Below are 13,229 nucleotides of genomic sequence, written 5' to 3' on the forward strand. Positions count from 1 at the left end.
ACTCTGTGAAGCTTTCTTCAAAATCCATCCAGAGAAAGGCCCAGAACTGGGATCCTAACTGGCTGTGGTATGCGTGACCGGTCAGCATACCAACGCCGTTATGCCGGCAGCGGAATGCCAGCAAGGGGAGGGGGCGAGCGCAACAAGCCCCAGCCCTCGACACACTACGGGTTCTATTTCAACTGTATGGGTGTCGCGGACACCCATGAGTGGGTATAGTCCCTGTTGGTAGGCATGCTGACCATCAGGATTGTGAGGATGGCGGGATGTTGGGGGAGGTCATGTGACCGCCGGTCACATAACTACATCCTCCCTAACTACCTAATACCTGGCCAGGATTCAACTGGACCACCTCGCATTGGTTTCATCCCAATTGGTGCAGGGGTGTCCGAATGCATAACCAGACAGATAAACAGACCAATTAATGTTATATGTATAAGATTTCACCATCATCATGTAACGCTGACTCTCATTAATAGCCACAATAGTTGTCACATGGGATTAATCTTAAATATACCTCTTTTCTCTTTCTCACTGTATCTCTTCTCTCTCCTCTCTCTCTTTCCCGCTTTCTCTTTCCCTTTCTCTTTCCCACTGTATCTCTTCTCTCTCTCCTCTCTCTCTTTCCCGCTTTCTCTTTCCCTTTCTCTTTCCCACTGTATCTCTCCCTCGCTTTCCCACTGTATCTTTCTCTCTCCCCCTCTTTCTCCTCTCCCTGTCCCTCCTCTACCTCCATCACTCTCTTTCCAGCTGTATCGCTCCCTCTCTCCTCTTTCCCGCTGTATCGCTGACTCTCTCTCCCACTGTATCTCTCCTCCCTCTGTCCTTCCCTCAACTCTCTTTCTCGCTGTATTGCTCCCTCTTTCCTCTCCCTTTCTCCATCTCCTCTCTTTTTCCCTCCCTTTCTTTCTCTTCTCTCTGTTGCTACATCTCTTTCCTTCACTCTATCACCATCTGTCTTTCTCCAACCCTCTCCTCTCTCTCTCTCTCTCTCTCTCTCTCTCTGTGATGTGACCGTCTCTGTCACCCCCGCACCTGACCACTCCAGCACTTGCTATTCACAGTCTAATCGGGACCCCTTTGAAGGCAGCACATTTGAAGTGGAGAATCCTATTATCGGCTGTTCTATAAGTTACCAGGAGAGACCGGGCTATTGAGAGGAAGGCATTATTCTGGAAGCTGCAGGGATATACCTCTCATTATATTGGAGATGCAGTAATCAGCGATGAAAGGAGAGCAGGACAGGGATAGGGCAAGCTGCAAACGACAATATGCCAGAATGCAGGGAGAACCGATACGGGGGGACTGGATCATTCCCAAAGTGGCCAGAAGATTTGTAGAAAATTCCTAAGTAGCTGAGGTGTCAGCGAGACAAGGAAACAATAGTACGAGTACAGTATAATATGCAGAAATGTGTTTATTTATTAACACTTGAGTACATGAGGACATGTGCCGACACCAGCTGGGATAGGTGTGTGTTGTGCAATATACAATATAATGAACAGGATACGGGGAGAAGGGCGGGAGGCTGTGTCCTCTGAGGGGGTGACGGGCCAGAGCAATAGAGCTGAATATAAATGGAACAATTGCTGAGAAGAAAGGTCAGCAGCCAAGAGGAGAGCGACAGGGTGACTAGGTTTGCTGGGAGGCAGGAGGAAGACACAGAGAATATACATATTCAGGCAGACAGGGCGTCTGTGCCAAGCGTGATACTCGGGTAAAGAGCGGGTCGTGAGGCGAGAGGTGACGTATGTGTGTCTATATAAGGTGTCACGTCACACACAGACACACAGACAGAGAGGCTGGGAGCGCTGGAGACACACACCAGATCATCAGCTGCTGAGGTGAGAGACTCTGCATCATACATGCCACTTGTAGATATGTGACGTGAAAACGGACACTTCTATTATCTCTGCATTCATCTCTGTGTGACTGATACACATGTAATATACAGGGGAATGCATACAGGGCAGGGGGGACATGTAGGAAGTGCATCCAGGGCAGGAGGATTACCCCTTACCCTGTCCCAGAGAGACTGCATTGAGTGTTGTACAAGCCATGTACTAACTAAAGACACTTTATTAGAGGATAATAATAATAATAATAATAATAATAATAATAATAATAATTTTATTTATATAGCGCTCTTTCTCCAAAGAGAATTCAAGGCGCTTTACAGACATCAAAAACAAGGCTCATTGGTGGTCATTCCGAGTTGATCGCTTGCTGCATTCGTTCGCTGTGCAGCGATGAGGCAAAAAATGGGACTTCTGTGCATGCATATGCGGCGCAATGCTCGCGCGCGACGTACTATTACAACGAATGATGTAGTTTCACACAGGGTCTAGCGAAGCTTTTCAGTCGCACTGCTGGCCGCAGAGTGATTGACATTAAGTGGGCGTTTCTGGGTGTCAACTGACCTTTTTCAGGGAGTGTTCGGAAAAACGCAGGCGTGCCAGGGAAAACGCAGGCGTGGCTGGGCAAACGCAGGGCGTGTTTGTGACGTCAAATCAGGAACTGAACAGTCTGAAGTGATCGCAAGCGCTGAGTAGGTTTTGAGCTACTCTGAAACTGAACACAAAAAAATTGTAGCCGCTCTGCGATCCTTTCGTTCGCACTTCTGCTAAGCTAAAATACACTCCCAGTGGGAGGCGGCATCACGTTTGCATGGCTGCTAAAGACTGCTAGCGAGCGATCAACTCGGAATGACCCCCATAATACAGAAGATTAATACAGCAATACACAAGCCACACAGACATAAAAGTGAAAACCTAGAAGGCATAGGGGTATATTCAATTGAAGTCGGATCCATTCCGACATTCATTTGTCGGAATGGATCCAACCTGGGCTATTCAATGGACATATCAATTCGACTTTTAAAATGTTTTAATTGAGATGCAGGAGGGGAGACGGGGGAGAGCCGCGGGCAGACGGGGGAGAGCAGCACTACAGTCTCCTCTCTCACAGCCGCCGCTCCCCGTCCCCCCTCTCACAGCCGCCGCTCCCCGTCAGCCGCCGCTCCCCGTCTCCCCCTCTCCCTCCTCTCTCACAGCCGCCGCTCCCCGTCCCCCCTCTCACAGCCGCCACTCCCCGTCTCCCCACTCTCACAGCCACCACTCCCCATCTCCCCACTCTCACAGCTGCCGCTCCCCGTCTCCCCCTCTCTCACAGCCACCGCTTCCCGTCAGACGCCGCTCCCCGTCTCCCCCTCTCTCACAGCCACCGCTACCCGTCTCCCCCTCTCTCACAGCCGCCGCTCACGGGAGCGTCCACCCGGCTCCTTCGCTGCTCACCCCGTCCCCGCCTGCCGTCTTTTCAACAGACGGCAGCTTTCGACTTCAATTGAATAGACCCCATAGAGTAGAGTAGGCATAATGCAGGATTGGTGTAAGCACCTCTTTGCCGGGACAGGCTCTTATCACAGCTGGTGTCCCGGCAAGAGATTGATTATAAATTGTTGTGAAAATTGTCACTTTGCATATTTAGTCAGAAATATTATATCCACAGTGCATTTTAAATGCAAGTATAGGATATGGTGTGCTTAGGGTTATTAGTTGGTATTATCCCGTTCACATATGAGTTTGTAGGCTGCTGAACTATTGTATACGGTGCCAACAGATATAGGGGTCTATTTACTAAGCCTTGAATGAGGATAAAGTGGAAGGAGATAAAGTAGTAGCCAATCAGCTCCTAACTGCCATGTCACAGCCTGTGTTTGAAAAATAACAGGAGCTGATTGGCTAGTGGAACACATGAGCTTAATCACAGATTCCCTGCAATACATTGCATCGGAACAAGACACAATTGGACTTTAACCATAGATTTTTACTAAGAACACCCTACCTACAGATTGCAGATGTTCCAAAAGTATCATCCAACCGAACCATTATAACAGTGACAGTAACTATAACTATTGGCACCATGGACAATTGTTCAACAGTCTACGGACTCACATATGAACTGGATAGTGCCACTAGCACACTATCCTATTCTAGTGGTTCATCCTGGGGTGCCTCAGGACACTTGCAGGGGCGCCCTGGGTTGGTGGTCCAGGACCAATTCAGATTATTTATGGTCAATGTAATAGGCAAAACCAGCGCTGGTGGCTGCCAGTCATCAAATATGTGGCCAAAGAAGCAAATCTTGGCCCAAATGTATTAAGCCTTAAAAAGCGATAAAGAGTGATAAATGACGGATAAAGAGTGATAAATGACCAGCCAATCAGCTCCTATCTGCCATGTTACACAATGTGTTTGACAAATAACAGTTAGGAGCTGATTGGCTGCTACTTTATCACTATTTCTCTGTCTCCATCACTTTTTAAGGCTTACTACATTTGGGCCCCTGTCCCTCACCCCACAATTGAACCTACGGATGACATATAAACACAATTAACTTCATTTAATATTTCTTTCTAAATTTCTCAATAAGAAGCTTTTGGCCCAGGGGCGCCATGAAAATAATTCAGATACTCTAAGGCGCAGAGACTGAAAAAGGACACCTCTCTGTTGGAAGCAGCCGAGGTTACACACATGTTTTTACTCTTGAGCACGGGGCAATGTCTGTATTTATTGCATTTGAAATGTGAAATATGATAAATGGCACAAGGAACAAGGAGCACTGGATAGTGCTGGGGGTGATACGTGAAGGGGGATTCTGCCTGTGAGAGCTTACATGCTAAGAGGAAGGGTGCACAGTTGTTGGGCGACCCAGGTGGGAATCCTGGTGCACATACAGCTGCAGTCTATATAAAAAAAATGTTATTTGGACCTGAAAGGCCAATCCTGAGCTCCCCCCTTCTCTGCAGAGGCGATGACTGCGACCCGGGGGGCGCGGCCAGTAGCTCCCTGCCGGCACGTAGAAGGTGCGCTGGCAGGAAGCTGCTCGTCAGGAACAAAAGGCATCGCCGCCACGCAATGCTTTTGTACCTGTGCGATGGGGAGGAGGAAGGTAGGACCTGACATGCGTGGGGCACCCCCGCATGTCAGAGCCCCCCGCATGTCAGAGCCCCCCCCCCCGCATGTCAGAGTAATTGATCGTAACTGTTCATCATCTCTGCAGCGTGCTACATATTACTGTTACACCTCTGTTTTCATTCGTTATTACATCATATATATTTCAATATACTAGTGTTTGCTCGCGGCTTCGCTCGCGTGGATGTCTTACGAAAAAGAGAAATGTCATCTCCATAGTTCAGAAACAGTCCCTAGAAGTATATTTCTCCCCCAAAAATATATTTATATACACATAGTCAGTCATACATTCTGGGCTTGAGGAGCCTGCACACTGTACGCATTAAGTGTCACACGTCTGATTTTTCCTTTATTGCTCCTCTCCCTCATGTCACAGCGAGATCATACATACCTCTTTCTAGGTTACTAAGCTATACAATACTGAAAACACCATGCAAATGCATCACATGGTTTTTGCGTGATGCCGGAACAACCAGACAAAAAAAATGACGTTATTATATATATTACATAATTTATATTTAACTATGCTTTTTTTTTTTGCTATTCTTTTATACTCCTTTTTTCTCTTTTCTTTTATACTCTGTTTAACTATTTACTCATCTAGGAGCAGAGGTGAACCTTTGTTGTAACTTAAAGATGGATGCCTGGAAGAGTAGCCCTGTGCCACAAAGAGAATTGGTTGTGCCCCTCCCCCATATTTAAAACAGGGACAGAGCATGCCGCGGGCACGCATAAAAAATATAGGGGTCTGGCTTCATGGGCAAGGGCGGTGGTCACAAAATAATAACAATTCATATTACATCATACAGTAGTCTCCTTTATTCAAATTACGCCACACAGTAGTGTCACTTATACACATTACACCAGATGGAGCTTCTTATACACATTACACCAGGTAGGGCCCACTTTTACAAATTACATCAGGTACAGTTCCCTTTTACACACTACGATGGGTAGAGTCCACTTTTACACATTATGCCAGGTAGAGACCCTTTTTACATATTACGCCAGGTAGAGCCCCCTTTTACACATTACACCAGATAGAGCCCCCTTTTACACATTACACCAGGTGGAGCCCCCTTTTACACATTAAGCCGGGTAGAGCCCTCTTTTACACATTACTTCAGGTAGAGCCCCCTTTTACATATTATGCCAGACACAGCTCCCTTTTACACATTACACCGGGTAGAGCCCCTTTTACACATTACGCCAAGTAGAGATCCCTTTTACACATTACGACAGGTAGAGCCCCCTTTTACACATTACGCCAGGTAGAGTCCCCATTTACACATTATGCCAGGTAGAGCCCCTTTTATATATCACGCAAGGTAAAGCTCCTTTTACACATTTTGCCAAATAGAGCAACTTTTTACACATTAGGCCAGGTAGAGCCCCCTTTTACACATTACGCCAGGTAGAGCCCTTTTACACATTACACCAGGTAGAGCTCCATTTCACACATTACGCCAGATAAAGTTCCCTTTTACACAATACGTCAGGTAGAGCCCCCTTTTACAAATTACGCCGGGTAGAGTTCCCTTTTACACATTATGCCAAGTAGAACACATTTTACACATTACACCAGGAAGAGCCCCTTTTACACATTACGCCAGGTAGAGCTCCATTTCACACATTATGCCAGATAGAGTCCCTTTTTTACACAATATGTCCAGTAGAGCCCGTTTTATACATCGCGCCAGGTAGAGCTCCCTTTTACACATTACGCCAAGTAGAGTATCCTTTTACACATTACGCCAGGTACAGCCCCCTTTTACACATTACGCTAGAAACAACTCCCTTTTACACATTATGCAAGGTAGAGCCCCCTTTTACACATTACACCAGGTAGAGACCCTTTTTACACATTAAGTTTGGTAGAGCCCCTTTTTACTCATTACGCCAGGTAGAGCCCCCTTTTACACATTATACCAGGTAGAGCTCCATTTCACACATTACGCCAGGTAGAACCCCTTTTACACATTACGTCAGGTAGAGCCCCTTTTACACATTACGCCAGGTAGAGCCCACTTTTACACATTACGCTAGGTAGAGCCTCCTTTTACACATTACATCAGCTAGAGACCCCTTTTACATATTACACCAGGTGGCGCACCCTTTTACACATTACACCAGGTAGAGACTTCTTTTACACATTACGCCAGGTAGAGCCCCTTTTACACATTACGTCAGGTAGAGCCACCTTTTACATATTATGCCAAACACAGCTCCTTTTTACACATTACGCTGGGTGGAGCCCCCTTTACACATTACACCAAGTATAGCCCCCTTTTACAGATTACGCCAGGTAGAGCCCCCTTTTACACATTACGCCAGGTAGATCCCCTTTTACACATTACGACAGGTAGAGCACCTTTTACACATTACGCCAGGTAGATCCCCTTTTACACATTACGACAGGTAGAGCACCTTTTACACATTACACCAGGTAGATCCCCTTTTACACATTACGACAGGTAGAGCACCTTTTACACATTACACCAGGTAGAGACCCCTTTTACACATTATGCCAGGTAGAGCCCCCTTTTACACATTACAACTGGTGGAGCCCCCTTTTTCAAATTACATCAGGTAGAGCTCCCTTTAACATATTATGCCAACGACACCTCCTTTTTACACTTTACGCCATGTAGAGCCCCCTTTACACATTACGCCAGGTAGATCCCTTTTACACATTACGACAGATAGATCCCCTTTTACACATTACACCAGGTAGAGACCCCTTTTACACATTATGCCAGGTAGAACCCCCTTTTACACATTACACCTGGTGAAGCCCCCTTTTTCAAATTACATCAGGTAGAACTCCCTTTTACATATTATGCCAAACACACCTCCTTTTTACACTTTACACCATGTAGAACCCCTTTTACACATTACACCAGGTAGAGACCCTTTTACACATTACACCAGGTAGAGACCACTTTTACACATTATGCCAGGTAGAGACCCCTTTTACACATTACGCTAGGTAAAGCCCCTTTTACACATTACGCCAAGTAGATCTCCCTTTTACACATTACGCCAGGCAGAGCTCCATTTCACACATTACGCCAGGTAGAGTCCCATTTTACTCATTATGCCAGGTAGAGCCCCTTTTACACATTAGGCCAGGTAGAGCCCCTTTTACACATTACACCAAGCAGATCTCCCTTTTACACATTATGCCATGTAGAGCTCCATTTCACACATTACGCCAGGTAGAATCCCCTTTTACACATTATGCCAGGTAGAGCCCCTTTTACACATTACGCCAGGTGGAGCCCACTTTTACACATTACGCTAGGTAGAGCCTCCTTTTACACATTACATCAGCTAGAGCCCCCTTTTACATATTACACCAGGTGGCGCACCCTTTTACACATTACACCAGGTAGAGACTTATTTTACACATTACGCCAGGTAGAGCCCCTTTTACACATTACGTCAGGTAGAGCCACCTTTTACATATTATGCCAAACACAGCTCCTTTTTACACATTACGCTGGGTGGAGCCCCCTTTACACATTACACCAAGTATAGCCCCCTTTTACAGATTACGCCAGGTAGAGCCCCCTTTTACACATTACGCCAGGTAGATCCCATTTTACACATTACGACAGGTAGAGCACCTTTTACACATTACACCAGGTAGAGACCCCTTTTACACATTATGCCAGGTACAGCCCCCTTTTACACATTACAACTGGTGGAGCCTCCTTTTTCAAATTACATCAGGTAGAGCTCCCTTTAACATATTATGCCAACGACACCTCCTTTTTACACTTTACGCCATGTAGAGCCCCCTTTACACATTACGCCAGGTAGATCCCTTTTACACATTACGACAGATAGATCCCCTTTTACACATTACACCAGGTAGAGACCCCTTTTACACATTATGCCAGGTAGAACCCCCTTTTACACATTACACCTGGTGAAGCCCCCTTTTTCAAATTACATCAGGTAGAACTCCCTTTTACATATTATGCCAAACACACCTCCTTTTTACACTTTACACCATGTAGAACCCCTTTTACACATTACACCAGGTAGAGCCCCTTTTACACATTACACCAGGTAGAGACCACTTTTACACATTATGCCAGGTAGAGGCCCCTTTTACACATTACGCTAGGTAAAGCCCCTTTTACACATTACGCCAAGTAGATCTCCCTTTTACACATTACGCCAGGCAGAGCTCCATTTCACACATTACGCCAGGTAGAGTCCCATTTTACTCATTATGCCAGGTAGAGCCCCTTTTACACATTAGGCCAGGTAGAGCCCCTTTTACACATTACACCAAGCAGATCTCCCTTTTACACATTATGCCATGTAGAGCTCCATTTCACACATTACGCCAGGTAGAATCCCCTTTTACACATTATGCCAGGTAGAGCCCCATTTTACACATTATGCCAGGTAGAGTCCCCTTTTACACATTATGCCAGGTGAAGCCCCCTTTTACACATTACAGCAGGTAGAGCCCCCTTTTATATATTATGCCAAACACATCTCCTTTTTACACATTACGCTGGGTAGAGCCCCCTTTACACATTACGCCAAGTAGAGCCCCGTTTTACACAGTATGCCAGGTAGAGACCCCTATTACACATTACGCCAGGTAGAGACCCCTTTTACACATTATGGCAGGTAGAGATCCCTTTTACACATTACACCAGGTAGAGTCCCTTTTCACACATAACGCCAAGTAGATCCCCTTTTACACATTACGCCAGGTAGAGTCTCCTTTTACACATTACGCCAGGTAGAGCTCCATTTCACACATTATGCCAGGTAGAGCTCTATTTCACACAGTACACCAGATAGAGTCCCCTTTTACACATTACACCAGGTAGAGCACCCTTTTACATATTATGCCAGGTAGAGCTCCTTTTACACATTACGCCAGGTAGAGCCACTTTTTACACATTACGCAAGGTACAGCCCTCTTTTATACATTATGCCAGGTAGAGCCCCCTTTTACACATTACGCCAGGTAGAGCCCCCTTTTACACATTAGGGCAGGTAGAGCCCCCTTTTACACATTACGCCCGGTAGAGACCTTTTTTACATATTAGGCAAGGTACAGCCCCTTTTACACATTACGCCAGGTACAGCACTTTTTTACACATTACACCAAGTAGAGCCCCCTTTACACATTACACCAGGTAGAGCCCCCTTTTACACATTACACTAGGTGGAGCCCCTTTTACACAGTACATCAGGTAGAGCTCCCTTTTACATATTATGCCAAACACACCACCTTTTTACACATTACGCCAGGTATAGTCCCATTTACACATTACACCAGGTAGAGACCCCTTTTACACATTATGGCAGGTAGAGATCCCTTTTATGCATTACGCCAGATAGAGTCCCCTTTTTACACATAACGCCAAGTAGATCTCCCTTCTACACATTACGCCAGGCAGAGCTCCATTTCACAAATTACGCCAGGTAGAGTCCCATTTTACTCATTATGCCAGTTAGAGCCCCTTTTACATATTAGGCCAGGTAGAGCCCCCTTTTACACATTATGCCAGGTAGAGCCCCTTTTACACAATACGCCAAGTAGATCGCCCTTTTACACATTATGCCAGGTAGAGCTCCATTTCACACATTACGCCAGGTAGAATCCCCTTTTACACATTATGCCAGGTAGAGCCCCATTTTACACATTATGCCAGGTAGAGTCCCCTTTTACACATTATGCCAGGTGAAGCCCCCTTTTACACATTACACCAGGTAGAGCCCCCTTTTATATATTATGCCAAACACACCTCCTTTTTACACATTACGCTGGGTAGAGCACCATTTACACATTACGCCAAGAAGAGCCCCATTTTACAAAGTATGCCAGGTAGAGACCCCTATTACACATTACGCCAGGTATAGACCCCTTTTACACATTACGCCAGGTAGAGACCTTTTTTACACATTAGGCAAGGTAGAGCCCCTTTTACACATTACGCCAGGTAGAGCACTTTTTTACACATTACACCAAGTAGAGCCCCTTTTACACATTACGCCAGGTAGAGCCCCCTTTTACACATTACACCAGGTAGAGCCCCCTTTTACACATTACACTAGGTGGAGCCCCTTTTACACAGTACATCAGGTAGAGCTCCCTTTTACATATTATGCCAAAAACACCGCCTTTTTACACATTACACCAGGTATAGTCCCATTTACACATTACACCAGGTAGAGACCCCTTTTACACATTATGGCAGGTAGAGATCCCTTTTATGCATTACGCCAGATAGAGTCCCCTTTTTACATATAACGCCAAGTAGATCTCCCTTTTACACATTACGCCAGGCAGAGCTCCATTTCACATATTACGCCAGGTAGAGTCCCATTTTACTCATTATGCCAGTTAGAGCCCCTTTTACACATTAGGCCAGGTAGAGCCTCCTTTTACACATTATGTCAGGTAGAGCCCCTTTTACACATTACGCCAAGTAGATCTCCCTTTTACACATTATGCCAGGTAGAGCTCCATTTCACACATTACGCCAGGTAGAATCCCCTTTTACTCATTATGCCAGGTAGAGCCCCATTTTACACATTATAGCAGGTAGAGCCCCCTTTTATATATTATGCCAAACACACCTCCTTTTTACACATTACGCTGGGTAGAGCACCATTTACACATTACGCCAAGTAGAGCCCCATTTTACACAGTATGCCAGGTAGAGACCCCTATTACACATTACACCAGGTATAGACCCCTTTTACACATTATGGCAGGTAGAGATCCCTTTTACACATTACGCCAGGTAGAGTCCCTTTTTACACATAACGCCAGGTAGGTCCTCCTTTTACACATTACGCAAGGTACAGCCCTCTTTTATACATTATGCCAGGTAGAGCCCCCTTTTACACATTACGCCAGGTAGAACCCCGTTTTACACATTAGGGCAGGTAGAGCCCCCTTTTACACATTAGGGCAGGTAGAGACCCCTTTTACACATTACGCCAGGTAGAGACCTTTTTTACACATTAGGCAAGGTACAGCCCCTTTTACACATTACGCTAGGTAGAGCACTTTTTTACACATTACACCAAGTAGAGCCCCTTTTACACATTACGCCAGGTAGAGCCCCCTTTTACACATTACACCAGGTAGAGCCCCCTTTTACACATTACACCAGGTAGAGACTACTTTTACACATTATGCCAGGTAGAGACCCCTTTTACACATTATGCTAGGTAAAGCCCCTTTTACACATTACACCAGGTAGAGACCCCTTTTACACATTAAGCCAGATAGAGCCCCTTTTACACATTACACCAAGTAGATCTCCCTTTTACACATTACGCCAGGCAGAGCTCCATTTCACACATTACGCCAGGTAGAGTCCCATTTTACTCATTATGCCAGGTAGAGCCCCTTTTACACATTAGGCCAGGTAGAGCCCCTTTTACACATTACACCAAGCAGATCTCCCTTTTACACATTATGCCATGTAGAGCTCCATTTCACACATTACGCCAGGTAGAATCCCCTTTTACACATTATGCCAGGTAGAGCCCCATTTTACACATTATGCCAGGTGAAGCCCCCTTTTACACATTACAGCAGGTAGAGCCCCCTTTTATATATTATGCCAAACACATCTCCTTTTTACACATTACGCTGGGTAGAGCCCCCTTTACACATTACGCCAAGTAGAGCCCCGTTTTACACAGTATGCCAGGTAGAGACCCCTATTACACATTACGCCAGGTAGAGACCCCTTTTACACATTATGGCAGGTAGAGATCCCTTTTACACATTACACCAGGTAGAGTCCCTTTTCACACATAACGCCAAGTAGATCCCCTTTTACACATTACACCAGGTAGAGTCTCCTTTTACACATTACGCCAGGCAGAGCTCCATTTCACACATTACGCCAGGTAAAGCTCTATTTCACACAGTACACCAGATAGAGTCCCCTTTTACACATTACACCAGGTAGAGCACCCTTTTACATATTATGCCAGGTAGAGCTCCTTTTACACATTACGCCAGGTAGAGCCACTTTTTACACATTATGCAAGGTACAGCCCTCTTTTATACATTATGCCAGGTAGAGCCCCCTTTTACACATTACGCCAAGTAGAGCCCCCTTTTACACATTAGGGCAGGTAGAGCCCCCTTTTACACATTACGCCAGGTAGAGACCTTTTTTACACATTAGGCAAGGTACAGCCCCTTTTACACATTACGCCAGGTAGAGCACTTTTTTACACATTACACCAAGT

General features: G+C 45.7%; 1 protein-coding gene across 1 annotated transcript in view; it reads left to right on the forward strand.

The window, feature by feature from the left end:
• The first annotated feature begins 1,572 nt into the window (after positions 1–1,572).
• LOC134980865 (C2 calcium-dependent domain-containing protein 4C-like) overlaps positions 1,573–13,229 on the forward strand; it is a 50,725-nt gene continuing 39,068 nt past the window's right edge. Inside the window, exon 1 of the mRNA XM_063947858.1 lies at positions 1,573–1,844. The gene's annotated coding sequence lies outside the window, so the exon portion shown is untranslated. The remainder of the gene's footprint in view (positions 1,845–13,229) is intronic.

This window comes from Pseudophryne corroboree, chromosome 12, assembly GCF_028390025.1.
Source record: "Pseudophryne corroboree isolate aPseCor3 chromosome 12, aPseCor3.hap2, whole genome shotgun sequence".
Taxonomy (NCBI): Eukaryota; Metazoa; Chordata; class Amphibia; order Anura; family Myobatrachidae; genus Pseudophryne; species Pseudophryne corroboree.